The sequence below is a fragment of the Hyla sarda genome, unplaced genomic scaffold (genome assembly GCF_029499605.1).
Source record: "Hyla sarda isolate aHylSar1 unplaced genomic scaffold, aHylSar1.hap1 scaffold_1289, whole genome shotgun sequence".
Taxonomy (NCBI): Eukaryota; Metazoa; Chordata; class Amphibia; order Anura; family Hylidae; genus Hyla; species Hyla sarda.
The window spans coordinates 820-26,832 of NW_026607912.1; the positions used below are offsets into that span (position 1 = coordinate 820).

Genomic DNA, 26,013 nt, shown 5'->3' on the forward strand with positions numbered 1-26,013 from the left:
AGCATTAATCTTATTTTGTCAATTAGGAACATTCAGCACCCACCCGCTATCAAGGCAGCTGCCTATCATGTCATGCCCTACCTGCACAGGTGTGCTGGCTACTCAAATGATCCAATTAAGGAGGCCATTTAGTCAGCAGCAGCAGAAGTCCTGTGCCTGGACGCTCCAACAGCGGCCAGACACAAGCAGAAGCAGCAGAAGCAGCAGCAGCAGCACCACCTTTTGTTTTTTGGCTGCAGCAGCAAGGCCCACAGGGCTGGCTAGCTGGCTAGCCAGCAAGCAGGTAGCAATGAAAGTAGGAATCTTTCTTTTTAACCCTGTAAGGGGGTGGTGCACTGTACCCGAAGATACTGCCATATCGGGTCAATGCATAGGGCGACGGAAGCAAGCTTCGAAATCGGCCCCCGTTCTCAAAAATCCATTTAATATATGGTCCCCAGATAGGGGACGTATCAGATATTAAACTGATAAGAACAGATACTACACTTGATCTTAGCCAAAAGGCCGAGAAGCGATAACCGTGAAAGGGGCGGGCCCAACAAGGTCCCCTTCATGGGCACTATCACTGCTTGCTGTCAGGGAGGCTGCCAGACAATTTTCCATGCACACTCTGGGCTGGGGGGCAGTCAACCACCAGTACACACAGCAGAACCTAAACCCATACCATTATTGCTAAGCAGCAAGACAGGGGCCCATTGCACTCCCACGGGGCCTTTTTAAATGCAATCCATAACCCGGATTTGCCAGGAACCCTTCTTACTCCTCCTACTTGCATGTGACACTGGGCTTAGGATCTGCATAGGAAACACACACACAAGCACACACCTACCTTTGTTGCCTGCAGATGCCTCCTTGGCTGTCCCCAAACGGTATCAAACCAACACCCACGGGAAGCTGTAAGCATAGAGGACATGCCTGCACCCCATTGGACTTACCTGTGTGGGTTAAATCCGGGTTATTTGACAACCTATGGCGGTGATGGTTCTGCTCAGGCAGAGCAGTGCTGATGCTCCTCATAAAGCTGTCGCTGCTGTGAAGGTTCTAGGTGACATCACAAATCCCTATGGTTACATACACAACAAAGCTGGGTTGTTGTTGTTTACACTCTGCAAGGCCTGTGGAAGTGAGTGACATCATAGCACTGTAGTTCTGAGGGTTCTAGATGGATGCAACAATCTCCTGTTGCTTCTATGAAGGCCATAATAGACGACATCACCAAACAGCTCCATAGTCACATACACAGCAAAGGAGAGATGTTGTTTACACCTAGTGATGTCAGTGGTATTGAGTGACATCACAGCACAGTGCTAAGGCTCCTGGGCCTGGACACAGCAGCGGCTGCAATATCTCAACGGAGAATACGTTTATATATATGTGTGTGTGTGCGCGTATATATATATATATATATATATATATTTCTCCGCCGAAATCACTTTTAAACCCATTTCCACCTTTTTTTCCCTTCTCTTCCTCTTACTTTTTTTTCACGTTTTTTTACGTTTTTCTCCTTTTCGCCTCTTTTCTGGGCGTATTATTCTTCTTTTTCTTCTTTTTTTTCGTCTAATGCATACCCCATCAGTGCAGCAATGCTTATTCAATACCGCCAGCAGATGGAGACACTGGGGGATAATTTTCTAAGGATTTATACTGATTTTTCCTGTCTGAATTTGTCGCACAGAAAGTTGCAGGCCAAATATGTGTGACATTTCTGCGACTTTAGCTTCTAGAGCATTTTTACAACATTATACATAGGTGCTGAATACATAAAAAGCGACTGTTCAGCGACAGACAAGTCGCATCGGCTGAAAGTAGGCCAGAATGTCAGTCCATGTTGGAGCAGGTTTAGATACAGTCTAAAGTATAGATCTCAAAGTCTGTGCACAGAATTTAGCAAGGGCCTCGCACCTTCTGATGCATCAGGTAGGTGCACAATAGCATAGCCTAACCCTCTGTACTTTGGTCTATATTGATGCGGGACATAGACAGCCAGCTGATGACCAATCCATTAGTGCAATGGATGGCTGGAAGCATTTGTCTTTGCCTTTGCAATACCACAGAAGCAATGCATGGTCAATGTACAGCAATGACACACCTGTGTGAACAGCCAGGAGACCCCCCCCCCCCCCATGTTATGTTACATAGTTACATAGTTAGTACGGTCGAAAAAAGACATATGTCCATCAAGTTCAACCAGGGAATTAAGGGGTAGGGGTGTGGCGCGATATTGGGGAAGGGATGAGATTTTATATTTCTTCATAAGCATTAATCTTATTTTGTCAATTAGGAACATTCAGCACCCACCCGCTATCAAGGCAGCTGCCTATCATGTCATGCCCTACCTGCACAGGTGTGCTGGCTACTCAAATGATCCAATTAAGGAGGCCATTTAGTCAGCAGCAGCAGAAGTCCTGTGCCTGGACGCTCCAACAGCGGCCAGACACAAGCAGAAGCAGCAGAAGCAGCAGCAGCAGCACCACCTTTTGTTTTTTGGCTGCAGCAGCAAGGCCCACAGGGCTGGCTAGCTGGCTAGCCAGCAAGCAGGTAGCAATGAAAGTAGGAATCTTTCTTTTTAACCCTGTAAGGGGGTGGTGCACTGTACCCGAAGATACTGCCATATCGGGTCAATGCATAGGGCGACGGAAGCAAGCTTCGAAATCGGCCCCCGTTCTCAAAAATCCATTTAATATATGGTCCCCAGATAGGGGACGTATCAGATATTAAACTGATAAGAACAGATACTACACTTGATCTTAGCCAAAAGGCCGAGAAGCGATAACCGTGAAAGGGGCGGGCCCAACAAGGTCCCCTTCATGGGCACTATCACTGCTTGCTGTCAGGGAGGCTGCCAGACAATTTTCCATGCACACTCTGGGCTGGGGGGCAGTCAACCACCAGTACACACAGCAGAACCTAAACCCATACCATTATTGCTAAGCAGCAAGACAGGGGCCCATTGCACTCCCACGGGGCCTTTTTAAATGCAATCCATAACCCGGATTTGCCAGGAACCCTTCTTACTCCTCCTACTTGCATGTGACACTGGGCTTAGGATCTGCATAGGAAACACACACACAAGCACACACCTACCTTTGTTGCCTGCAGATGCCTCCTTGGCTGTCCCCAAACGGTATCAAACCAACACCCACGGGAAGCTGTAAGCATAGAGGACATGCCTGCACCCCATTGGACTTACCTGTGTGGGTTAAATCCGGGTTATTTGACAACCTATGGCGGTGATGGTTCTGCTCAGGCAGAGCAGTGCTGATGCTCCTCATAAAGCTGTCGCTGCTGTGAAGGTTCTAGGTGACATCACAAATCCCTATGGTTACATACACAACAAAGCTGGGTTGTTGTTGTTTACACTCTGCAAGGCCTGTGGAAGTGAGTGACATCATAGCACTGTAGTTCTGAGGGTTCTAGATGGATGCAACAATCTCCTGTTGCTTCTATGAAGGCCATAATAGACGACATCACCAAACAGCTCCATAGTCACATACACAGCAAAGGAGAGATGTTGTTTACACCTAGTGATGTCAGTGGTATTGAGTGACATCACAGCACAGTGCTAAGGCTCCTGGGCCTGGACACAGCAGCGGCTGCAATATCTCAACGGAGAATACGTTTATATATATGTGTGTGTGTGCGCGTATATATATATATATATATATATATATATATATATATATATATATTTCTCCGCCGAAATCACTTTTAAACCCATTTCCACCTTTTTTTCCCTTCTCTTCCTCTTACTTTTTTTTCACGTTTTTTTACGTTTTTCTCCTTTTCGCCTCTTTTCTGGGCGTATTATTCTTCTTTTTCTTCTTTTTTTTCGTCTAATGCATACCCCATCAGTGCAGCAATGCTTATTCAATACCGCCAGCAGATGGAGACACTGGGGGATAATTTTCTAAGGATTTATACTGATTTTTCCTGTCTGAATTTGTCGCACAGAAAGTTGCAGGCCAAATATGTGTGACATTTCTGCGACTTTAGCTTCTAGAGCATTTTTACAACATTATACATAGGTGCTGAATACATAAAAAGCGACTGTTCAGCGACAGACAAGTCGCATCGGCTGAAAGTAGGCCAGAATGTCAGTCCATGTTGGAGCAGGTTTAGATACAGTCTAAAGTATAGATCTCAAAGTCTGTGCACAGAATTTAGCAAGGGCCTCGCACCTTCTGATGCATCAGGTAGGTGCACAATAGCATAGCCTAACCCTCTGTACTTTGGTCTATATTGATGCGGGACATAGACAGCCAGCTGATGACCAATCCATTAGTGCAATGGATGGCTGGAAGCATTTGTCTTTGCCTTTGCAATACCACAGAAGCAATGCATGGTCAATGTACAGCAATGACACACCTGTGTGAACAGCCAGGAGACCCCCCCCCCATGTTATGTTACATAGTTACATAGTTAGTACGGTCGAAAAAAGACATATGTCCATCAAGTTCAACCAGGGAATTAAGGGGTAGGGGTGTGGCGCGATATTGGGGAAGGGATGAGATTTTATATTTCTTCATAAGCATTAATCTTATTTTGTCAATTAGGAACATTCAGCACCCACCCGCTATCAAGGCAGCTGCCTATCATGTCATGCCCTACCTGCACAGGTGTGCTGGCTACTCAAATGATCCAATTAAGGAGGCCATTTAGTCAGCAGCAGCAGAAGTCCTGTGCCTGGACGCTCCAACAGCGGCCAGACACAAGCAGAAGCAGCAGAAGCAGCAGCAGCAGCACCACCTTTTGTTTTTTGGCTGCAGCAGCAAGGCCCACAGGGCTGGCTAGCTGGCTAGCCAGCAAGCAGGTAGCAATGAAAGTAGGAATCTTTCTTTTTAACCCTGTAAGGGGGTGGTGCACTGTACCCGAAGATACTGCCATATCGGGTCAATGCATAGGGCGACGGAAGCAAGCTTCGAAATCGGCCCCCGTTCTCAAAAATCCATTTAATATATGGTCCCCAGATAGGGGACGTATCAGATATTAAACTGATAAGAACAGATACTACACTTGATCTTAGCCAAAAGGCCGAGAAGCGATAACCGTGAAAGGGGCGGGCCCAACAAGGTCCCCTTCATGGGCACTATCACTGCTTGCTGTCAGGGAGGCTGCCAGACAATTTTCCATGCACACTCTGGGCTGGGGGGCAGTCAACCACCAGTACACACAGCAGAACCTAAACCCATACCATTATTGCTAAGCAGCAAGACAGGGGCCCATTGCACTCCCACGGGGCCTTTTTAAATGCAATCCATAACCCGGATTTGCCAGGAACCCTTCTTACTCCTCCTACTTGCATGTGACACTGGGCTTAGGATCTGCATAGGAAACACACACACAAGCACACACCTACCTTTGTTGCCTGCAGATGCCTCCTTGGCTGTCCCCAAACGGTATCAAACCAACACCCACGGGAAGCTGTAAGCATAGAGGACATGCCTGCACCCCATTGGACTTACCTGTGTGGGTTAAATCCGGGTTATTTGACAACCTATGGCGGTGATGGTTCTGCTCAGGCAGAGCAGTGCTGATGCTCCTCATAAAGCTGTCGCTGCTGTGAAGGTTCTAGGTGACATCACAAATCCCTATGGTTACATACACAACAAAGCTGGGTTGTTGTTGTTTACACTCTGCAAGGCCTGTGGAAGTGAGTGACATCATAGCACTGTAGTTCTGAGGGTTCTAGATGGATGCAACAATCTCCTGTTGCTTCTATGAAGGCCATAATAGACGACATCACCAAACAGCTCCATAGTCACATACACAGCAAAGGAGAGATGTTGTTTACACCTAGTGATGTCAGTGGTATTGAGTGACATCACAGCACAGTGCTAAGGCTCCTGGGCCTGGACACAGCAGCGGCTGCAATATCTCAACGGAGAATACGTTTATATATATGTGTGTGTGTGCGCGTATATATATATATATATATATATATATATATATATATATATATTTCTCCGCCGAAATCACTTTTAAACCCATTTCCACCTTTTTTTCCCTTCTCTTCCTCTTACTTTTTTTTCACGTTTTTTTACGTTTTTCTCCTTTTCGCCTCTTTTCTGGGCGTATTATTCTTCTTTTTCTTCTTTTTTTTCGTCTAATGCATACCCCATCAGTGCAGCAATGCTTATTCAATACCGCCAGCAGATGGAGACACTGGGGGATAATTTTCTAAGGATTTATACTGATTTTTCCTGTCTGAATTTGTCGCACAGAAAGTTGCAGGCCAAATATGTGTGACATTTCTGCGACTTTAGCTTCTAGAGCATTTTTACAACATTATACATAGGTGCTGAATACATAAAAAGCGACTGTTCAGCGACAGACAAGTCGCATCGGCTGAAAGTAGGCCAGAATGTCAGTCCATGTTGGAGCAGGTTTAGATACAGTCTAAAGTATAGATCTCAAAGTCTGTGCACAGAATTTAGCAAGGGCCTCGCACCTTCTGATGCATCAGGTAGGTGCACAATAGCATAGCCTAACCCTCTGTACTTTGGTCTATATTGATGCGGGACATAGACAGCCAGCTGATGACCAATCCATTAGTGCAATGGATGGCTGGAAGCATTTGTCTTTGCCTTTGCAATACCACAGAAGCAATGCATGGTCAATGTACAGCAATGACACACCTGTGTGAACAGCCAGGAGACCCCCCCCCCCCCCATGTTATGTTACATAGTTACATAGTTAGTACGGTCGAAAAAAGACATATGTCCATCAAGTTCAACCAGGGAATTAAGGGGTAGGGGTGTGGCGCGATATTGGGGAAGGGATGAGATTTTATATTTCTTCATAAGCATTAATCTTATTTTGTCAATTAGGAACATTCAGCACCCACCCGCTATCAAGGCAGCTGCCTATCATGTCATGCCCTACCTGCACAGGTGTGCTGGCTACTCAAATGATCCAATTAAGGAGGCCATTTAGTCAGCAGCAGCAGAAGTCCTGTGCCTGGACGCTCCAACAGCGGCCAGACACAAGCAGAAGCAGCAGAAGCAGCAGCAGCAGCACCACCTTTTGTTTTTTGGCTGCAGCAGCAAGGCCCACAGGGCTGGCTAGCTGGCTAGCCAGCAAGCAGGTAGCAATGAAAGTAGGAATCTTTCTTTTTAACCCTGTAAGGGGGTGGTGCACTGTACCCGAAGATACTGCCATATCGGGTCAATGCATAGGGCGACGGAAGCAAGCTTCGAAATCGGCCCCCGTTCTCAAAAATCCATTTAATATATGGTCCCCAGATAGGGGACGTATCAGATATTAAACTGATAAGAACAGATACTACACTTGATCTTAGCCAAAAGGCCGAGAAGCGATAACCGTGAAAGGGGCGGGCCCAACAAGGTCCCCTTCATGGGCACTATCACTGCTTGCTGTCAGGGAGGCTGCCAGACAATTTTCCATGCACACTCTGGGCTGGGGGGCAGTCAACCACCAGTACACACAGCAGAACCTAAACCCATACCATTATTGCTAAGCAGCAAGACAGGGGCCCATTGCACTCCCACGGGGCCTTTTTAAATGCAATCCATAACCCGGATTTGCCAGGAACCCTTCTTACTCCTCCTACTTGCATGTGACACTGGGCTTAGGATCTGCATAGGAAACACACACACAAGCACACACCTACCTTTGTTGCCTGCAGATGCCTCCTTGGCTGTCCCCAAACGGTATCAAACCAACACCCACGGGAAGCTGTAAGCATAGAGGACATGCCTGCACCCCATTGGACTTACCTGTGTGGGTTAAATCCGGGTTATTTGACAACCTATGGCGGTGATGGTTCTGCTCAGGCAGAGCAGTGCTGATGCTCCTCATAAAGCTGTCGCTGCTGTGAAGGTTCTAGGTGACATCACAAATCCCTATGGTTACATACACAACAAAGCTGGGTTGTTGTTGTTTACACTCTGCAAGGCCTGTGGAAGTGAGTGACATCATAGCACTGTAGTTCTGAGGGTTCTAGATGGATGCAACAATCTCCTGTTGCTTCTATGAAGGCCATAATAGACGACATCACCAAACAGCTCCATAGTCACATACACAGCAAAGGAGAGATGTTGTTTACACCTAGTGATGTCAGTGGTATTGAGTGACATCACAGCACAGTGCTAAGGCTCCTGGGCCTGGACACAGCAGCGGCTGCAATATCTCAACGGAGAATACGTTTATATATATGTGTGTGTGTGCGCGTATATATATATATATATATATATATATATATATATATATATATATTCTCCGCCGAAATCACTTTTAAACCCATTTCCACCTTTTTTTCCCTTCTCTTCCTCTTACTTTTTTTTCACGTTTTTTTACGTTTTTCTCCTTTTCGCCTCTTTTCTGGGCGTATTATTCTTCTTTTTCTTCTTTTTTTTCGTCTAATGCATACCCCATCAGTGCAGCAATGCTTATTCAATACCGCCAGCAGATGGAGACACTGGGGGATAATTTTCTAAGGATTTATACTGATTTTTCCTGTCTGAATTTGTCGCACAGAAAGTTGCAGGCCAAATATGTGTGACATTTCTGCGACTTTAGCTTCTAGAGCATTTTTACAACATTATACATAGGTGCTGAATACATAAAAAGCGACTGTTCAGCGACAGACAAGTCGCATCGGCTGAAAGTAGGCCAGAATGTCAGTCCATGTTGGAGCAGGTTTAGATACAGTCTAAAGTATAGATCTCAAAGTCTGTGCACAGAATTTAGCAAGGGCCTCGCACCTTCTGATGCATCAGGTAGGTGCACAATAGCATAGCCTAACCCTCTGTACTTTGGTCTATATTGATGCGGGACATAGACAGCCAGCTGATGACCAATCCATTAGTGCAATGGATGGCTGGAAGCATTTGTCTTTGCCTTTGCAATACCACAGAAGCAATGCATGGTCAATGTACAGCAATGACACACCTGTGTGAACAGCCAGGAGACCCCCCCCCCCCCCCATGTTATGTTACATAGTTACATAGTTAGTACGGTCGAAAAAAGACATATGTCCATCAAGTTCAACCAGGGAATTAAGGGGTAGGGGTGTGGCGCGATATTGGGGAAGGGATGAGATTTTATATTTCTTCATAAGCATTAATCTTATTTTGTCAATTAGGAACATTCAGCACCCACCCGCTATCAAGGCAGCTGCCTATCATGTCATGCCCTACCTGCACAGGTGTGCTGGCTACTCAAATGATCCAATTAAGGAGGCCATTTAGTCAGCAGCAGCAGAAGTCCTGTGCCTGGACGCTCCAACAGCGGCCAGACACAAGCAGAAGCAGCAGAAGCAGCAGCAGCAGCACCACCTTTTGTTTTTTGGCTGCAGCAGCAAGGCCCACAGGGCTGGCTAGCTGGCTAGCCAGCAAGCAGGTAGCAATGAAAGTAGGAATCTTTCTTTTTAACCCTGTAAGGGGGTGGTGCACTGTACCCGAAGATACTGCCATATCGGGTCAATGCATAGGGCGACGGAAGCAAGCTTCGAAATCGGCCCCCGTTCTCAAAAATCCATTTAATATATGGTCCCCAGATAGGGGACGTATCAGATATTAAACTGATAAGAACAGATACTACACTTGATCTTAGCCAAAAGGCCGAGAAGCGATAACCGTGAAAGGGGCGGGCCCAACAAGGTCCCCTTCATGGGCACTATCACTGCTTGCTGTCAGGGAGGCTGCCAGACAATTTTCCATGCACACTCTGGGCTGGGGGGCAGTCAACCACCAGTACACACAGCAGAACCTAAACCCATACCATTATTGCTAAGCAGCAAGACAGGGGCCCATTGCACTCCCACGGGGCCTTTTTAAATGCAATCCATAACCCGGATTTGCCAGGAACCCTTCTTACTCCTCCTACTTGCATGTGACACTGGGCTTAGGATCTGCATAGGAAACACACACACAAGCACACACCTACCTTTGTTGCCTGCAGATGCCTCCTTGGCTGTCCCCAAACGGTATCAAACCAACACCCACGGGAAGCTGTAAGCATAGAGGACATGCCTGCACCCCATTGGACTTACCTGTGTGGGTTAAATCCGGGTTATTTGACAACCTATGGCGGTGATGGTTCTGCTCAGGCAGAGCAGTGCTGATGCTCCTCATAAAGCTGTCGCTGCTGTGAAGGTTCTAGGTGACATCACAAATCCCTATGGTTACATACACAACAAAGCTGGGTTGTTGTTGTTTACACTCTGCAAGGCCTGTGGAAGTGAGTGACATCATAGCACTGTAGTTCTGAGGGTTCTAGATGGATGCAACAATCTCCTGTTGCTTCTATGAAGGCCATAATAGACGACATCACCAAACAGCTCCATAGTCACATACACAGCAAAGGAGAGATGTTGTTTACACCTAGTGATGTCAGTGGTATTGAGTGACATCACAGCACAGTGCTAAGGCTCCTGGGCCTGGACACAGCAGCGGCTGCAATATCTCAACGGAGAATACGTTTATATATATGTGTGTGTGTGCGCGTATATATATATATATATATATATATATATATATATATATATATATTTCTCCGCCGAAATCACTTTTAAACCCATTTCCACCTTTTTTTCCCTTCTCTTCCTCTTACTTTTTTTTCACGTTTTTTTACGTTTTTCTCCTTTTCGCCTCTTTTCTGGGCGTATTATTCTTCTTTTTCTTCTTTTTTTTCGTCTAATGCATACCCCATCAGTGCAGCAATGCTTATTCAATACCGCCAGCAGATGGAGACACTGGGGGATAATTTTCTAAGGATTTATACTGATTTTTCCTGTCTGAATTTGTCGCACAGAAAGTTGCAGGCCAAATATGTGTGACATTTCTGCGACTTTAGCTTCTAGAGCATTTTTACAACATTATACATAGGTGCTGAATACATAAAAAGCGACTGTTCAGCGACAGACAAGTCGCATCGGCTGAAAGTAGGCCAGAATGTCAGTCCATGTTGGAGCAGGTTTAGATACAGTCTAAAGTATAGATCTCAAAGTCTGTGCACAGAATTTAGCAAGGGCCTCGCACCTTCTGATGCATCAGGTAGGTGCACAATAGCATAGCCTAACCCTCTGTACTTTGGTCTATATTGATGCGGGACATAGACAGCCAGCTGATGACCAATCCATTAGTGCAATGGATGGCTGGAAGCATTTGTCTTTGCCTTTGCAATACCACAGAAGCAATGCATGGTCAATGTACAGCAATGACACACCTGTGTGAACAGCCAGGAGACCCCCCCCCCCCCCCATGTTATGTTACATAGTTACATAGTTAGTACGGTCGAAAAAAGACATATGTCCATCAAGTTCAACCAGGGAATTAAGGGGTAGGGGTGTGGCGCGATATTGGGGAAGGGATGAGATTTTATATTTCTTCATAAGCATTAATCTTATTTTGTCAATTAGGAACATTCAGCACCCACCCGCTATCAAGGCAGCTGCCTATCATGTCATGCCCTACCTGCACAGGTGTGCTGGCTACTCAAATGATCCAATTAAGGAGGCCATTTAGTCAGCAGCAGCAGAAGTCCTGTGCCTGGACGCTCCAACAGCGGCCAGACACAAGCAGAAGCAGCAGAAGCAGCAGCAGCAGCACCACCTTTTGTTTTTTGGCTGCAGCAGCAAGGCCCACAGGGCTGGCTAGCTGGCTAGCCAGCAAGCAGGTAGCAATGAAAGTAGGAATCTTTCTTTTTAACCCTGTAAGGGGGTGGTGCACTGTACCCGAAGATACTGCCATATCGGGTCAATGCATAGGGCGACGGAAGCAAGCTTCGAAATCGGCCCCCGTTCTCAAAAATCCATTTAATATATGGTCCCCAGATAGGGGACGTATCAGATATTAAACTGATAAGAACAGATACTACACTTGATCTTAGCCAAAAGGCCGAGAAGCGATAACCGTGAAAGGGGCGGGCCCAACAAGGTCCCCTTCATGGGCACTATCACTGCTTGCTGTCAGGGAGGCTGCCAGACAATTTTCCATGCACACTCTGGGCTGGGGGGCAGTCAACCACCAGTACACACAGCAGAACCTAAACCCATACCATTATTGCTAAGCAGCAAGACAGGGGCCCATTGCACTCCCACGGGGCCTTTTTAAATGCAATCCATAACCCGGATTTGCCAGGAACCCTTCTTACTCCTCCTACTTGCATGTGACACTGGGCTTAGGATCTGCATAGGAAACACACACACAAGCACACACCTACCTTTGTTGCCTGCAGATGCCTCCTTGGCTGTCCCCAAACGGTATCAAACCAACACCCACGGGAAGCTGTAAGCATAGAGGACATGCCTGCACCCCATTGGACTTACCTGTGTGGGTTAAATCCGGGTTATTTGACAACCTATGGCGGTGATGGTTCTGCTCAGGCAGAGCAGTGCTGATGCTCCTCATAAAGCTGTCGCTGCTGTGAAGGTTCTAGGTGACATCACAAATCCCTATGGTTACATACACAACAAAGCTGGGTTGTTGTTGTTTACACTCTGCAAGGCCTGTGGAAGTGAGTGACATCATAGCACTGTAGTTCTGAGGGTTCTAGATGGATGCAACAATCTCCTGTTGCTTCTATGAAGGCCATAATAGACGACATCACCAAACAGCTCCATAGTCACATACACAGCAAAGGAGAGATGTTGTTTACACCTAGTGATGTCAGTGGTATTGAGTGACATCACAGCACAGTGCTAAGGCTCCTGGGCCTGGACACAGCAGCGGCTGCAATATCTCAACGGAGAATACGTTTATATATATGTGTGTGTGTGCGCGTATATATATATATATATATATATATATATATATATATATATATTTCTCCGCCGAAATCACTTTTAAACCCATTTCCACCTTTTTTTCCCTTCTCTTCCTCTTACTTTTTTTTCACGTTTTTTTACGTTTTTCTCCTTTTCGCCTCTTTTCTGGGCGTATTATTCTTCTTTTTCTTCTTTTTTTTCGTCTAATGCATACCCCATCAGTGCAGCAATGCTTATTCAATACCGCCAGCAGATGGAGACACTGGGGGATAATTTTCTAAGGATTTATACTGATTTTTCCTGTCTGAATTTGTCGCACAGAAAGTTGCAGGCCAAATATGTGTGACATTTCTGCGACTTTAGCTTCTAGAGCATTTTTACAACATTATACATAGGTGCTGAATACATAAAAAGCGACTGTTCAGCGACAGACAAGTCGCATCGGCTGAAAGTAGGCCAGAATGTCAGTCCATGTTGGAGCAGGTTTAGATACAGTCTAAAGTATAGATCTCAAAGTCTGTGCACAGAATTTAGCAAGGGCCTCGCACCTTCTGATGCATCAGGTAGGTGCACAATAGCATAGCCTAACCCTCTGTACTTTGGTCTATATTGATGCGGGACATAGACAGCCAGCTGATGACCAATCCATTAGTGCAATGGATGGCTGGAAGCATTTGTCTTTGCCTTTGCAATACCACAGAAGCAATGCATGGTCAATGTACAGCAATGACACACCTGTGTGAACAGCCAGGAGACCCCCCCCCCCCCCCCATGTTATGTTACATAGTTACATAGTTAGTACGGTCGAAAAAAGACATATGTCCATCAAGTTCAACCAGGGAATTAAGGGGTAGGGGTGTGGCGCGATATTGGGGAAGGGATGAGATTTTATATTTCTTCATAAGCATTAATCTTATTTTGTCAATTAGGAACATTCAGCACCCACCCGCTATCAAGGCAGCTGCCTATCATGTCATGCCCTACCTGCACAGGTGTGCTGGCTACTCAAATGATCCAATTAAGGAGGCCATTTAGTCAGCAGCAGCAGAAGTCCTGTGCCTGGACGCTCCAACAGCGGCCAGACACAAGCAGAAGCAGCAGAAGCAGCAGAAGCAGCAGCAGCAGCACCACCTTTTGTTTTTTGGCTGCAGCAGCAAGGCCCACAGGGCTGGCTAGCTGGCTAGCCAGCAAGCAGGTAGCAATGAAAGTAGGAATCTTTCTTTTTAACCCTGTAAGGGGGTGGTGCACTGTACCCGAAGATACTGCCATATCGGGTCAATGCATAGGGCGACGGAAGCAAGCTTCGAAATCGGCCCCCGTTCTCAAAAATCCATTTAATATATGGTCCCCAGATAGGGGACGTATCAGATATTAAACTGATAAGAACAGATACTACACTTGATCTTAGCCAAAAGGCCGAGAAGCGATAACCGTGAAAGGGGCGGGCCCAACAAGGTCCCCTTCATGGGCACTATCACTGCTTGCTGTCAGGGAGGCTGCCAGACAATTTTCCATGCACACTCTGGGCTGGGGGGCAGTCAACCACCAGTACACACAGCAGAACCTAAACCCATACCATTATTGCTAAGCAGCAAGACAGGGGCCCATTGCACTCCCACGGGGCCTTTTTAAATGCAATCCATAACCCGGATTTGCCAGGAACCCTTCTTACTCCTCCTACTTGCATGTGACACTGGGCTTAGGATCTGCATAGGAAACACACACACAAGCACACACCTACCTTTGTTGCCTGCAGATGCCTCCTTGGCTGTCCCCAAACGGTATCAAACCAACACCCACGGGAAGCTGTAAGCATAGAGGACATGCCTGCACCCCATTGGACTTACCTGTGTGGGTTAAATCCGGGTTATTTGACAACCTATGGCGGTGATGGTTCTGCTCAGGCAGAGCAGTGCTGATGCTCCTCATAAAGCTGTCGCTGCTGTGAAGGTTCTAGGTGACATCACAAATCCCTATGGTTACATACACAACAAAGCTGGGTTGTTGTTGTTTACACTCTGCAAGGCCTGTGGAAGTGAGTGACATCATAGCACTGTAGTTCTGAGGGTTCTAGATGGATGCAACAATCTCCTGTTGCTTCTATGAAGGCCATAATAGACGACATCACCAAACAGCTCCATAGTCACATACACAGCAAAGGAGAGATGTTGTTTACACCTAGTGATGTCAGTGGTATTGAGTGACATCACAGCACAGTGCTAAGGCTCCTGGGCCTGGACACAGCAGCGGCTGCAATATCTCAACGGAGAATACGTTTATATATATGTGTGTGTGTGCGCGTATATATATATATATATATATATATATATATATATATATATATATATATTTCTCCGCCGAAATCACTTTTAAACCCATTTCCACCTTTTTTTCCCTTCTCTTCCTCTTACTTTTTTTTCACGTTTTTTTACGTTTTTCTCCTTTTCGCCTCTTTTCTGGGCGTATTATTCTTCTTTTTCTTCTTTTTTTTCGTCTAATGCATACCCCATCAGTGCAGCAATGCTTATTCAATACCGCCAGCAGATGGAGACACTGGGGGATAATTTTCTAAGGATTTATACTGATTTTTCCTGTCTGAATTTGTCGCACAGAAAGTTGCAGGCCAAATATGTGTGACATTTCTGCGACTTTAGCTTCTAGAGCATTTTTACAACATTATACATAGGTGCTGAATACATAAAAAGCGACTGTTCAGCGACAGACAAGTCGCATCGGCTGAAAGTAGGCCAGAATGTCAGTCCATGTTGGAGCAGGTTTAGATACAGTCTAAAGTATAGATCTCAAAGTCTGTGCACAGAATTTAGCAAGGGCCTCGCACCTTCTGATGCATCAGGTAGGTGCACAATAGCATAGCCTAACCCTCTGTACTTTGGTCTATATTGATGCGGGACATAGACAGCCAGCTGATGACCAATCCATTAGTGCAATGGATGGCTGGAAGCATTTGTCTTTGCCTTTGCAATACCACAGAAGCAATGCATGGTCAATGTACAGCAATGACACACCTGTGTGAACAGCCAGGAGACCCCCCCCCCCCCCCCCATGTTATGTTACATAGTTACATAGTTAGTACGGTCGAAAAAAGACATATGTCCATCAAGTTCAACCAGGGAATTAAGGGGTAGGGGTGTGGCGCGATATTGGGGAAGGGATGAGATTTTATATTTCTTCATAAGCATTAATCTTATTTTGTCAATTAGGAACATTCAGCACCCACCCGCTATCAAGGCAGCTGCCTATCATGTCATGCCCTACCTGCACAGGTGTGCTGGCTACTCAAATGATCCAATTAAGGAGGCCATTTAGTCAGCAGCAGCAGAAGTCCTGTGCCTGGACACTCCAACAGCGGCCAGACACAAGCAGAAGCAGCAGAAGCAGCAGCAGCAGCACCACCTTTTGTTTTTTGGCTGCAGCAGCAAGGCCCACAGGGCTGGCTAGCTGGCTAGCCAGCAAGCAGGTAGCAATGAAAGTAGGAATCTTTCTTTTTAACCCTGTAAGGGGGTGGTGCACTGTACCCGAAGATACTGCCATATCGGGTCAATGTATAGGGCGACGGAAGCAAGCTTCGAAATCGGCCCCCGTTCTCAAAAATCCATTTAATATATGGTCCCCAGATAGGGGACGTATCAGATATTAAACTGATAAGAACAGATTTTTAACTTGGCTACCCCTGAGGGGTATCTTTTTATTTAGAATTCATAACATTTTACAAAGTGCATTACGATTTATAAATATAATTTTTTTTCAATAAAAACAAATTTTGATAATAAAATCACATATAACAATAAAAGTTCACATAAATACAATCATAATACACTTAAAATGGGCACTTGGTGGCTTTACAAAAGGGCGTTCCATTCATTAAAATACCATTTTCTAGCTAATAAAGGATAATATTTCTTGTCTAATAAAAAGTACTGGTACATATCACTAAAACAAAGAACTAAAACATCATTCACAGATAAAATCTCATGTTTAAAAAGTAAAATGTTTCTGGCATTCCATAGAGCTGCTTTAACACAGTTTATGATCTTCCATGCCATTGTCTCTTGAGTCCGTATTGGGCATTCCAGACATCCATAAAAAACAGCTGCAGAGTTTAAGTCCTTTATTTCTGTTATCTTCTTCACCAGAGGGAGTATTTTAGTCCATATCCTTTTTGCATAAAAACAAGTCCAGAAAAGGTGGTACACGGTCTCGGGTTCCTGGCAGCCCTCCCTCGGGCATACTGCAGTGTTGGCCATCCTTCTTCGGTGCTGGAATGCCTGGCATGGAAGACACTCGTGTATGCAGCTCCAGGCCAGATCTTTCTGTGAATTAAAAAGATAAATCATATTTGCCATCTTCCATATTTTCCTGCATTTCTCTTCATTAAAATTATTCACAGGGGCAATAAAACCACTTTCTTTAATATATTTTAACATTTTTTTGCTATTAGTTACTTCATTAATACTTTTTCCGTTAAAGTTGTACAAGTTGAAAATTTTCTCTAAAATCTTGTATTGTTGGGGAAGATTAAAAGCATAAGGACAGCTTAAAACAGTTTTAAACCACCCATTCCTCCTCATAAAAAAACCTGTATTAAAACGGATAAAATATGACCAGTAACTATCCTTAAAAAGTGTGCTAACACACATGCTAAAAAACTTGGTAAAAAGGAACGCCCTGATGTCGGGGAAGTCCTTTCCACCCATACCTTTTGGCATCATGACGATCTCTCTTCTCAATTTTTCACTCTTGGAGCTCCATAAAAAGGTAAAACATGCTTTAATAATTTTATTTAAAATCATTTCGGGGGGTGGAAAGACCATGCCAAGATACAATAAAATGGGTAAAATCACCATCTTTGTAACTAAAACCTTCCCCTCCATCGTTAGCTTTCTCATGTTCCACATACAAATTTTTGTGTTTATTTTTTGAGCCACCAAGTCCCAGCTATTAAAACCATTGTTTGACTCACTGAAGGAGACCCCTAAAATCTGCACAGACTCAGACACAGGAATGGGTAAATCCCTTAAAAACAGTCCTCCTATATTTAAAACACTGCTTTTATTAAAATTTACCTTAAAACCGGAGGCACAACAAAAAAATTCAACTTGCTTTAGGGCTTTTTGAAGCGATGGGGTGTCCCTTCCAAGCACTGCCACATCGTCCATGTACCCCACTACTTTAGCCTCTAGTCCCCCTCCTCCCGGCAGGGGGACCCCTCTTATTTGCTTATCTCTCCTCAAGGTGCATAGTAGAGGCTCAAGCGCACATATGAAAAGTAGTGGGGACAAAGGACACCCCTGCTTCACTCCGGAATTTAAAATCACATCCTGTGTCTTAAAACCGTTAACTAAAATCTTGCTTGTGCAGTTTTTATAAAAGGCCTTAAGAGACAATAAAAAGCCTTCAGGTATACCCATTTTCTCTAAAACCTTAAAAAGATAAAAATGTGACACTCTGTCAAAAGCCTTCTCGAAGTCTAAGGATAAAATGGCTAGTTTTCCGTTTCTAGACTTTGTGTCACTAATCACATCTTTTAAAAGGTTAAGATTTTCCCATATGCTCCTCCCAGGCACCCCACAGACCTGATTTGAATGGATTATTTTCTCTATTACACTTTTTAATCTATTTGCGCACAGTTTTGCCATCACTTTGTAGTCACAGTTGAGGAGGGTGATTGGTCTCCAGTTCTTTAGATCTGACCGGTCTCCCTTTTTGAACAGCAGGGAGACATCACCCTTCCTCCATGAACCTGGGAGGGCTTTTGTTTTAAATACTTCTGTAAAAAGGGAAAAAAGGTCATCTTTTAAAACACCATAAAAAATGACATAAAACTCAATGGGTATACCGTCAGGACCAGGCACCTTACCGGATTTAAAACTCCTGATCGTCTCTAAAACCTCCTGTTCCGAGATCTCCCTCTGTAAAAGAGACTGGGACACAGGGTCTAAAACATTGGTAATCTCCTTCAATGAGTCATTCATAAAATCAATATCAATATTTTTTGTATTAAAAAGATCCGCATAAAATGAATGTACCCTTTTTAAAATACCCTGTACATCTTTTTCTCCTTGTATATTATCAATTAAAACCTTTTTATCCGTTACTTTCTTAAAAAAGTACCTGGAGCAGGTCTCGTTCTCTTCAAGGTGCTTTATTTTGGATCTGAAAATTATCTCTTTTCCCTTCTGCTCCAGGCACTGTTTTATTTCTTTTTTTAAGTCAGTAATTTCTCTATAAACCTCTATACCATTGTCTCTGAATTTGTACAGGGTTTGCAGACGGGTATTTAGAAGGGAGTAAAACTCACGCTTCTCTTTAGCTCTAGAGATCCCTACTCTAATAAAAAACTCTTTTATTTTTATTTTCATTTTCTCCCACCATATACTGATGGGAGTGTTAGGATCTCTTACCCGTCTGCAGTCCTTGTAGAAGTTGATAAAATCGGATAAAACCTGCGGATCTTCTAAAAGGGATACATTCATCTTCCAGGCATTCCTCCCAGTCTTTTTTCTAAAATCACTCTTCACCTTAAAAGATAAAAGTTTGTGATCAGAAAAAACATTGGTTAAAACATCACACTTAAAAGGCAGTACTTGATAAGAACAGAAGATAAAATCGATCCTGGAGCTGCAGTTTGCGTTGCTCCAGGTCACACCGTCTCTTTCTGGTAAAATACTATTGCATTTCTTAAAAACATCAGTAAGTCTAAAATCAATAATCATATTTTTTAACATAGAAGATGTTTTATCATAGTTTCTACTTACTGAATTGGTAAAACGGTGCTCCCCCCTTAAAATACAATTAAAATCACCTGCTAAAATAAGAGGTTCAGAATCATTGATAAAAAGGGGTAAAATCTCTAACATCTGTGCTCTATCATTTTTATTGGGTGAACCATAAAAATTTAAAAACTGCCATTTAATACCATCAATAAAAGCTTTAACCAATAAAATTCTGCCTGGTAAAATCTCATGAATAAAATCAATAAAAGCATTTCCTTTAAAAAGTATGGCGACCCCTGCTGATCTGGATTCGTTAGATCCAGACCAGACTGATGGACCGTGTACCCAATCTTTTTTATACTTTTCATAATTTAAACTATGCGGGATGCCGCACTCCTGCAGGAAAACCACAGAAGCAGCAAAAATAGACAAGTAGTTAAAAAGGGCAACCCGTTTCGCTCGTGAACTTATACTTCTTACATTCATAGACAATCCGGACAACTCAGCCATTGGAGATGTAAAAAAAAGGGAGGCTCAGATAACAAACTAAAAACCAGATTGCGCACTGGAGCTCTCGTTACCCCCCACCTCTGACTCTACCGTACACATAGAGGAAGCCGGAGAGGAACCACCATCGCTCGAGCAGCCCCCCTCTTCCAAGACCACAGGTGTATAGACGGAGTACATTGGTAAGAACAGCTTCTGGGCTCCATTCTCTTTTTCGGCGTCCACCTCTTGCCCCTCCATAGGGGTCGGGTGCGTACTTAGGTCCGTTTCCGGGACCTCGGAGATGGTCACCCCTGAAACCTCCTCCTGGCTGGGAGGAGGAGGGGTATCCACCGCTGGGACCTGTGGAGGAGCTTCACTTGGAGCCCCCGTCACGACAGGAACTTCCATCTGCTCCTCCTGGACCACCTCCGAGTCCGGACGCCCTTTGGAGCCCCTTCGTCTTTTCACCTTTGCTACTCCGTCCGGGTTTTCACACTCAGGGGGACCCCGAGCAGGAGGACCTTCCGGGGTGGAATCGGGCACCTCTCGCTCTTCCACCTTCTCTGAGGTATCTGCCCGATCCCCTCTCGCATTTCTCTTCCCCGGCCTCCTCTCATTTGGGGTCCCCCTTTCCACCTGTGCCTCTTTCTCCTGGGGTTCTTTTGGGGGGGCCGTGGTCTCCATCTCACAGCTTACCTCTTCTTGTGGGGGGTGCTCCTCCTCTCTGGCTTTTCCCCAGGCTGGTCTCCGGACGTCTCTCTTGGGTTGCCCTTGCTGTTCTGTGGTTTTTTTTGGTCTGTGGGGACAGAAAGCATACACGTGACCAAAGTGACGGCAAAAATTACATCTCAAACCCTTATCACATTTTTCTGTTTCATGTTGCATGCTTCCACATTTCTTACAGGAACTTTCACAATTTTCCTTTATGTGCCCATAACGTTGGCACCTTCTGCAGAAGTTTGGCATTCCCGCAAAAAAGAGGTCGCCACACACATTGTTTAATTTAAAACGAGCAGGCGGTAATAGTATCCCCCCTGGGAGGGTGGGGTCTTTGTTGCACGTGACTTGATATCGCCATTTTGAGGTCCAGACACCACAGTCGTTCATGATTTTTCCTCTGAACTCCACCTTTTTAAAGTAGGCTGCCAGGAACCCATCGATCTCTCTCTGATTTACAAAAGGGGAGTACATCTTCACGACAATCAACTTGGTTTCATCTAGGACATGCTCGACAATTTGGATACCCTTAAGCCTCGGATCATCCTGCTTTGGAATTTTCATTACTGCATCTAAGAATACGCCTTCCCCTATGAAAGTGCAGTCGTAGATCCTCCGCTTAGGGTAATCCTGGAAGGCCAAAATCTCTCGCTTACGAACATTAAGAATCTTGTCGAGCACGTCCTCTATCACGAACCTCATGCCACGTGCATCCGCCGCATCACCTGTGAGAATGACCCGCACAGTGTGTTTAATCCGGGCATAAGCCGGTACCGAACCAGGATCTAGATCTTCATCCATGGTTCATTCGTGTTTTGGTCTGGTTCTCTCCGCTCCAACCAACCAGCCAATTCGCTCAAACCTCTCTCCACCCAAAGGCTTTGAGAGGCGATCGCAACCCGTTACCCTGGGACTAAGCCCTCTCCCCAATAGCAACAAGTGGGTGAAGCCCAGGCAATAAACCTGGGCGATCCCACAAGGCCGAGGAGAGGGGTACCCGAGTACCTTCTGACCAGATCTCCTGTATTACTACACTTGATCTTAGCCAAAAGGCCGAGAAGCGATAACCGTGAAAGGGGCGGGCCCAACAAGGTCCCCTTCATGGGCACTATCACTGCTTGCTGTCAGGGAGGCTGCCAGACAATTTTCCATGCACACTCTGGGCTGGGGGGCAGTCAACCACCAGTACACACAGCAGAACCTAAACCCATACCATTATTGCTAAGCAGCAAGACAGGGGCCCATTGCACTCCCACGGGGCCTTTTTAAATGCAATCCATAACCCGGATTTGCCAGGAACCCTTCTTACTCCTCCTACTTGCATGTGACACTGGGCTTAGGATCTGCATAGGAAACACACACACAAGCACACACCTACCTTTGTTGCCTGCAGATGCCTCCTTGGCTGTCCCCAAACGGTATCAAACCAACACCCACGGGAAGCTGTAAGCATAGAGGACATGCCTGCACCCCATTGGACTTACCTGTGTGGGTTAAATCCGGGTTATTTGACAACCTATGGCGGTGATGGTTCTGCTCAGGCAGAGCAGTGCTGATGCTCCTCATAAAGCTGTCGCTGCTGTGAAGGTTCTAGGTGACATCACAAATCCCTATGGTTACATACACAACAAAGCTGGGTTATTGTTGTTTACACTCTGCAAGGCCTGTGGAAGTGAGTGACATCATAGCACTGTAGTTCTGAGGGTTCTAGATGGATGCAACAATCTCCTGTTGCTTCTATGAAGGCCATAATAGACGACATCACCAAACAGCTCCATAGTCACATACACAGCAAAGGAGAGATGTTGTTTACACCTAGTGATGTCAGTGGTATTGAGTGACATCACAGCACAGTGCTAAGGCTCCTGGGCCTGGACACAGCAGCGGCTGCAATATCTCAACGGAGAATACGTTTATATATATGTGTGTGTGTGCGCGTATATATATATATATATATATATATATATATATATATATATATATTTCTCCGCCGAAATCACTTTTAAACCCATTTCCACCTTTTTTTCCCTTCTCTTCCTCTTACTTTTTTTTCACGTTTTTTTACGTTTTTCTCCTTTTCGCCTCTTTTCTGGGCGTATTATTCTTCTTTTTCTTCTTTTTTTTCGTCTAATGCATACCCCATCAGTGCAGCAATGCTTATTCAATACCGCCAGCAGATGGAGACACTGGGGGATAATTTTCTAAGGATTTATACTGATTTTTCCTGTCTGAATTTGTCGCACAGAAAGTTGCAGGCCAAATATGTGTGACATTTCTGCGACTTTAGCTTCTAGAGCATTTTTACAACATTATACATAGGTGCTGAATACATAAAAAGCGACTGTTCAGCGACAGACAAGTCGCATCGGCTGAAAGTAGGCCAGAATGTCAGTCCATGTTGGAGCAGGTTTAGATACAGTCTAAAGTATAGATCTCAAAGTCTGTGCACAGAATTTAGCAAGGGCCTCGCACCTTCTGATGCATCAGGTAGGTGCACAATAGCATAGCCTAACCCTCTGTACTTTGGTCTATATTGATGCGGGACATAGACAGCCAGCTGATGACCAATCCATTAGTGCAATGGATGGCTGGAAGCATTTGTCTTTGCCTTTGCAATACCACAGAAGCAATGCATGGTCAATGTACAGCAATGACACACCTGTGTGAACAGCCAGGAGACCCCCCCCCCCCCCCCCCCATGTTATGTTACATAGTTACATAGTTAGTACGGTCGAAAAAAGACATATGTCCATCAAGTTCAACCAGGGAATTAAGGGGTAGGGGTGTGGCGCGATATTGGGGAAGGGATGAGATTTTATATTTCTTCATAAGCATTAATCTTATTTTGTCAATTAGGAACATTCAGCACCCACCCGCTATCAAGGCAGCTGCCTATCATGTCATGCCCTACCTGCACAGGTGTGCTGGCTACTCAAATGATCCAATTAAGGAGGCCATTTAGTCAGCAGCAGCAGAAGTCCTGTGCCTGGACGCTCCAACAGCGGCCAGACACAAGCAGAAGCAGCAGAAGCAGCAGAAGCAGCAGCACCACCTTTTGTTTTTTGGCTGCAGCAGCAAGGCCCACAGGGCTGGCTAGCTGGCTAGCCAGCAAGCAGGTAGCAATGAAAGTAGGAATCTTTCTTTTTAACCCTGTAAGGGGGTGGTGCACTGTACCCGAAGATACTGCCATATCGGGTCAATGCATAGGGCGACGGAAGCAAGCTTCGAAATCGGCCCCCGTTCTCAAAAATCCATTTAATATATGGTCCCCAGATAGGGGACGTATCAGATATTAAACTGATAAGAACAGATACTACACTTGATCTTAGCCAAAAGGCCGAGAAGCGATAACCGTGAAAGGGGCGGGCCCAACAAGGTCCCCTTCATGGGCACTATCACTGCTTGCTGTCAGGGAGGCTGCCAGACAATTTTCCATGCACACTCTGGGCTGGGGGGCAGTCAACCACCAGTACACACAGCAGAACCTAAACCCATACCATTATTGCTAAGCAGCAAGACAGGGGCCCATTGCACTCCCACGGGGCCTTTTTAAATGCAATCCATAACCCGGATTTGCCAGGAACCCTTCTTACTCCTCCTACTTGCATGTGACACTGGGCTTAGGATCTGCATAGGAAACACACACACAAGCACACACCTACCTTTGTTGCCTGCAGATGCCTCCTTGGCTGTCCCCAAACGGTATCAAACCAACACCCACGGGAAGCTGTAAGCATAGAGGACATGCCTGCACCCCATTGGACTTACCTGTGTGGGTTAAATCCGGGTTATTTGACAACCTATGGCGGTGATGGTTCTGCTCAGGCAGAGCAGTGCTGATGCTCCTCATAAAGCTGTCGCTGCTGTGAAGGTTCTAGGTGACATCACAAATCCCTATGGTTACATACACAACAAAGCTGGGTTGTTGTTGTTTACACTCTGCAAGGCCTGTGGAAGTGAGTGACATCATAGCACTGTAGTTCTGAGGGTTCTAGATGGATGCAACAATCTCCTGTTGCTTCTATGAAGGCCATAATAGACGACATCACCAAACAGCTCCATAGTCACATACACAGCAAAGGAGAGATGTTGTTTACACCTAGTGATGTCAGTGGTATTGAGTGACATCACAGCACAGTGCTAAGGCTCCTGGGCCTGGACACAGCAGCGGCTGCAATATCTCAACGGAGAATACGTTTATATATATGTGTGTGTGTGCGCGTATATATATATATATATATATATATATATATATATATATATATATATTTCTCCGCCGAAATCACTTTTAAACCCATTTCCACCTTTTTTTCCCTTCTCTTCCTCTTACTTTTTTTTCACGTTTTTTTACGTTTTTCTCCTTTTCGCCTCTTTTCTGGGCGTATTATTCTTCTTTTTCTTCTTTTTTTTCGTCTAATGCATACCCCATCAGTGCAGCAATGCTTATTCAATACCGCCAGCAGATGGAGACACTGGGGGATAATTTTCTAAGGATTTATACTGATTTTTCCTGTCTGAATTTGTCGCACAGAAAGTTGCAGGCCAAATATGTGTGACATTTCTGCGACTTTAGCTTCTAGAGCATTTTTACAACATTATACATAGGTGCTGAATACATAAAAAGCGACTGTTCAGCGACAGACAAGTCGCATCGGCTGAAAGTAGGCCAGAATGTCAGTCCATGTTGGAGCAGGTTTAGATACAGTCTAAAGTATAGATCTCAAAGTCTGTGCACAGAATTTAGCAAGGGCCTCGCACCTTCTGATGCATCAGGTAGGTGCACAATAGCATAGCCTAACCCTCTGTACTTTGGTCTATATTGATGCGGGACATAGACAGCCAGCTGATGACCAATCCATTAGTGCAATGGATGGCTGGAAGCATTTGTCTTTGCCTTTGCAATACCACAGAAGCAATGCATGGTCAATGTACAGCAATGACACACCTGTGTGAACAGCCAGGAGACCCCCCCCCCCCATGTTATGTTACATAGTTACATAGTTAGTACGGTCGAAAAAAGACATATGTCCATCAAGTTCAACCAGGGAATTAAGGGGTAGGGGTGTGGCGCGATATTGGGGAAGGGATGAGATTTTATATTTCTTCATAAGCATTAATCTTATTTTGTCAATTAGGAACATTCAGCACCCACCCGCTATCAAGGCAGCTGCCTATCATGTCATGCCCTACCTGCACAGGTGTGCTGGCTACTCAAATGATCCAATTAAGGAGGCCATTTAGTCAGCAGCAGCAGAAGTCCTGTGCCTGGACGCTCCAACAGCGGCCAGACACAAGCAGAAGCAGCAGAAGCAGCAGCAGCAGCACCACCTTTTGTTTTTTGGC

The 26,013-nt window shown here is 45.2% G+C and overlaps 9 non-coding genes and 1 pseudogene across 9 annotated transcripts; all 10 read right to left on the reverse strand.

Annotated features, from left to right (window-relative positions):
• Positions 1-325: 325 nt before the first annotated feature.
• Positions 326-516, reverse strand: LOC130304727 (U2 spliceosomal RNA). Its single transcript, XR_008854453.1, has one exon. It is a non-coding gene; the product is annotated as a U2 spliceosomal RNA (small nuclear RNA).
• Positions 517-2,583: 2,067 nt separating this feature from the next.
• Positions 2,584-2,774, reverse strand: LOC130304739 (U2 spliceosomal RNA). The gene has a single exon (XR_008854464.1). It is a non-coding gene; the product is annotated as a U2 spliceosomal RNA (small nuclear RNA).
• A 2,081-nt stretch (positions 2,775-4,855) lies between these two features.
• Positions 4,856-5,046, reverse strand: LOC130304750 (U2 spliceosomal RNA). Its single transcript, XR_008854475.1, has one exon. It is a non-coding gene; the product is annotated as a U2 spliceosomal RNA (small nuclear RNA).
• A 2,083-nt stretch (positions 5,047-7,129) lies between these two features.
• Positions 7,130-7,320, reverse strand: LOC130304761 (U2 spliceosomal RNA). Its single transcript, XR_008854481.1, has one exon. It is a non-coding gene; the product is annotated as a U2 spliceosomal RNA (small nuclear RNA).
• A 2,085-nt stretch (positions 7,321-9,405) lies between these two features.
• Positions 9,406-9,596, reverse strand: LOC130304717 (U2 spliceosomal RNA). The gene has a single exon (XR_008854443.1). It is a non-coding gene; the product is annotated as a U2 spliceosomal RNA (small nuclear RNA).
• Positions 9,597-11,682: 2,086 nt separating this feature from the next.
• LOC130304718 (U2 spliceosomal RNA) lies at positions 11,683-11,873 on the reverse strand. The gene has a single exon (XR_008854444.1). It is a non-coding gene; the product is annotated as a U2 spliceosomal RNA (small nuclear RNA).
• A 2,094-nt stretch (positions 11,874-13,967) lies between these two features.
• Positions 13,968-14,158, reverse strand: LOC130304719 (U2 spliceosomal RNA). The gene has a single exon (XR_008854445.1). It is a non-coding gene; the product is annotated as a U2 spliceosomal RNA (small nuclear RNA).
• Positions 14,159-16,250: 2,092 nt separating this feature from the next.
• On the reverse strand, positions 16,251-16,432 carry LOC130304756 (U2 spliceosomal RNA). The gene has a single exon (XR_008854480.1). It is a non-coding gene; the product is annotated as a U2 spliceosomal RNA (small nuclear RNA).
• A 5,170-nt stretch (positions 16,433-21,602) lies between these two features.
• Positions 21,603-21,735, reverse strand: LOC130304760 (U2 spliceosomal RNA; annotated as a pseudogene).
• Positions 21,736-23,828: 2,093 nt separating this feature from the next.
• LOC130304720 (U2 spliceosomal RNA) lies at positions 23,829-24,019 on the reverse strand. Its single transcript, XR_008854446.1, has one exon. It is a non-coding gene; the product is annotated as a U2 spliceosomal RNA (small nuclear RNA).
• Between the last annotated feature and the right edge of the window lie 1,994 nt (positions 24,020-26,013).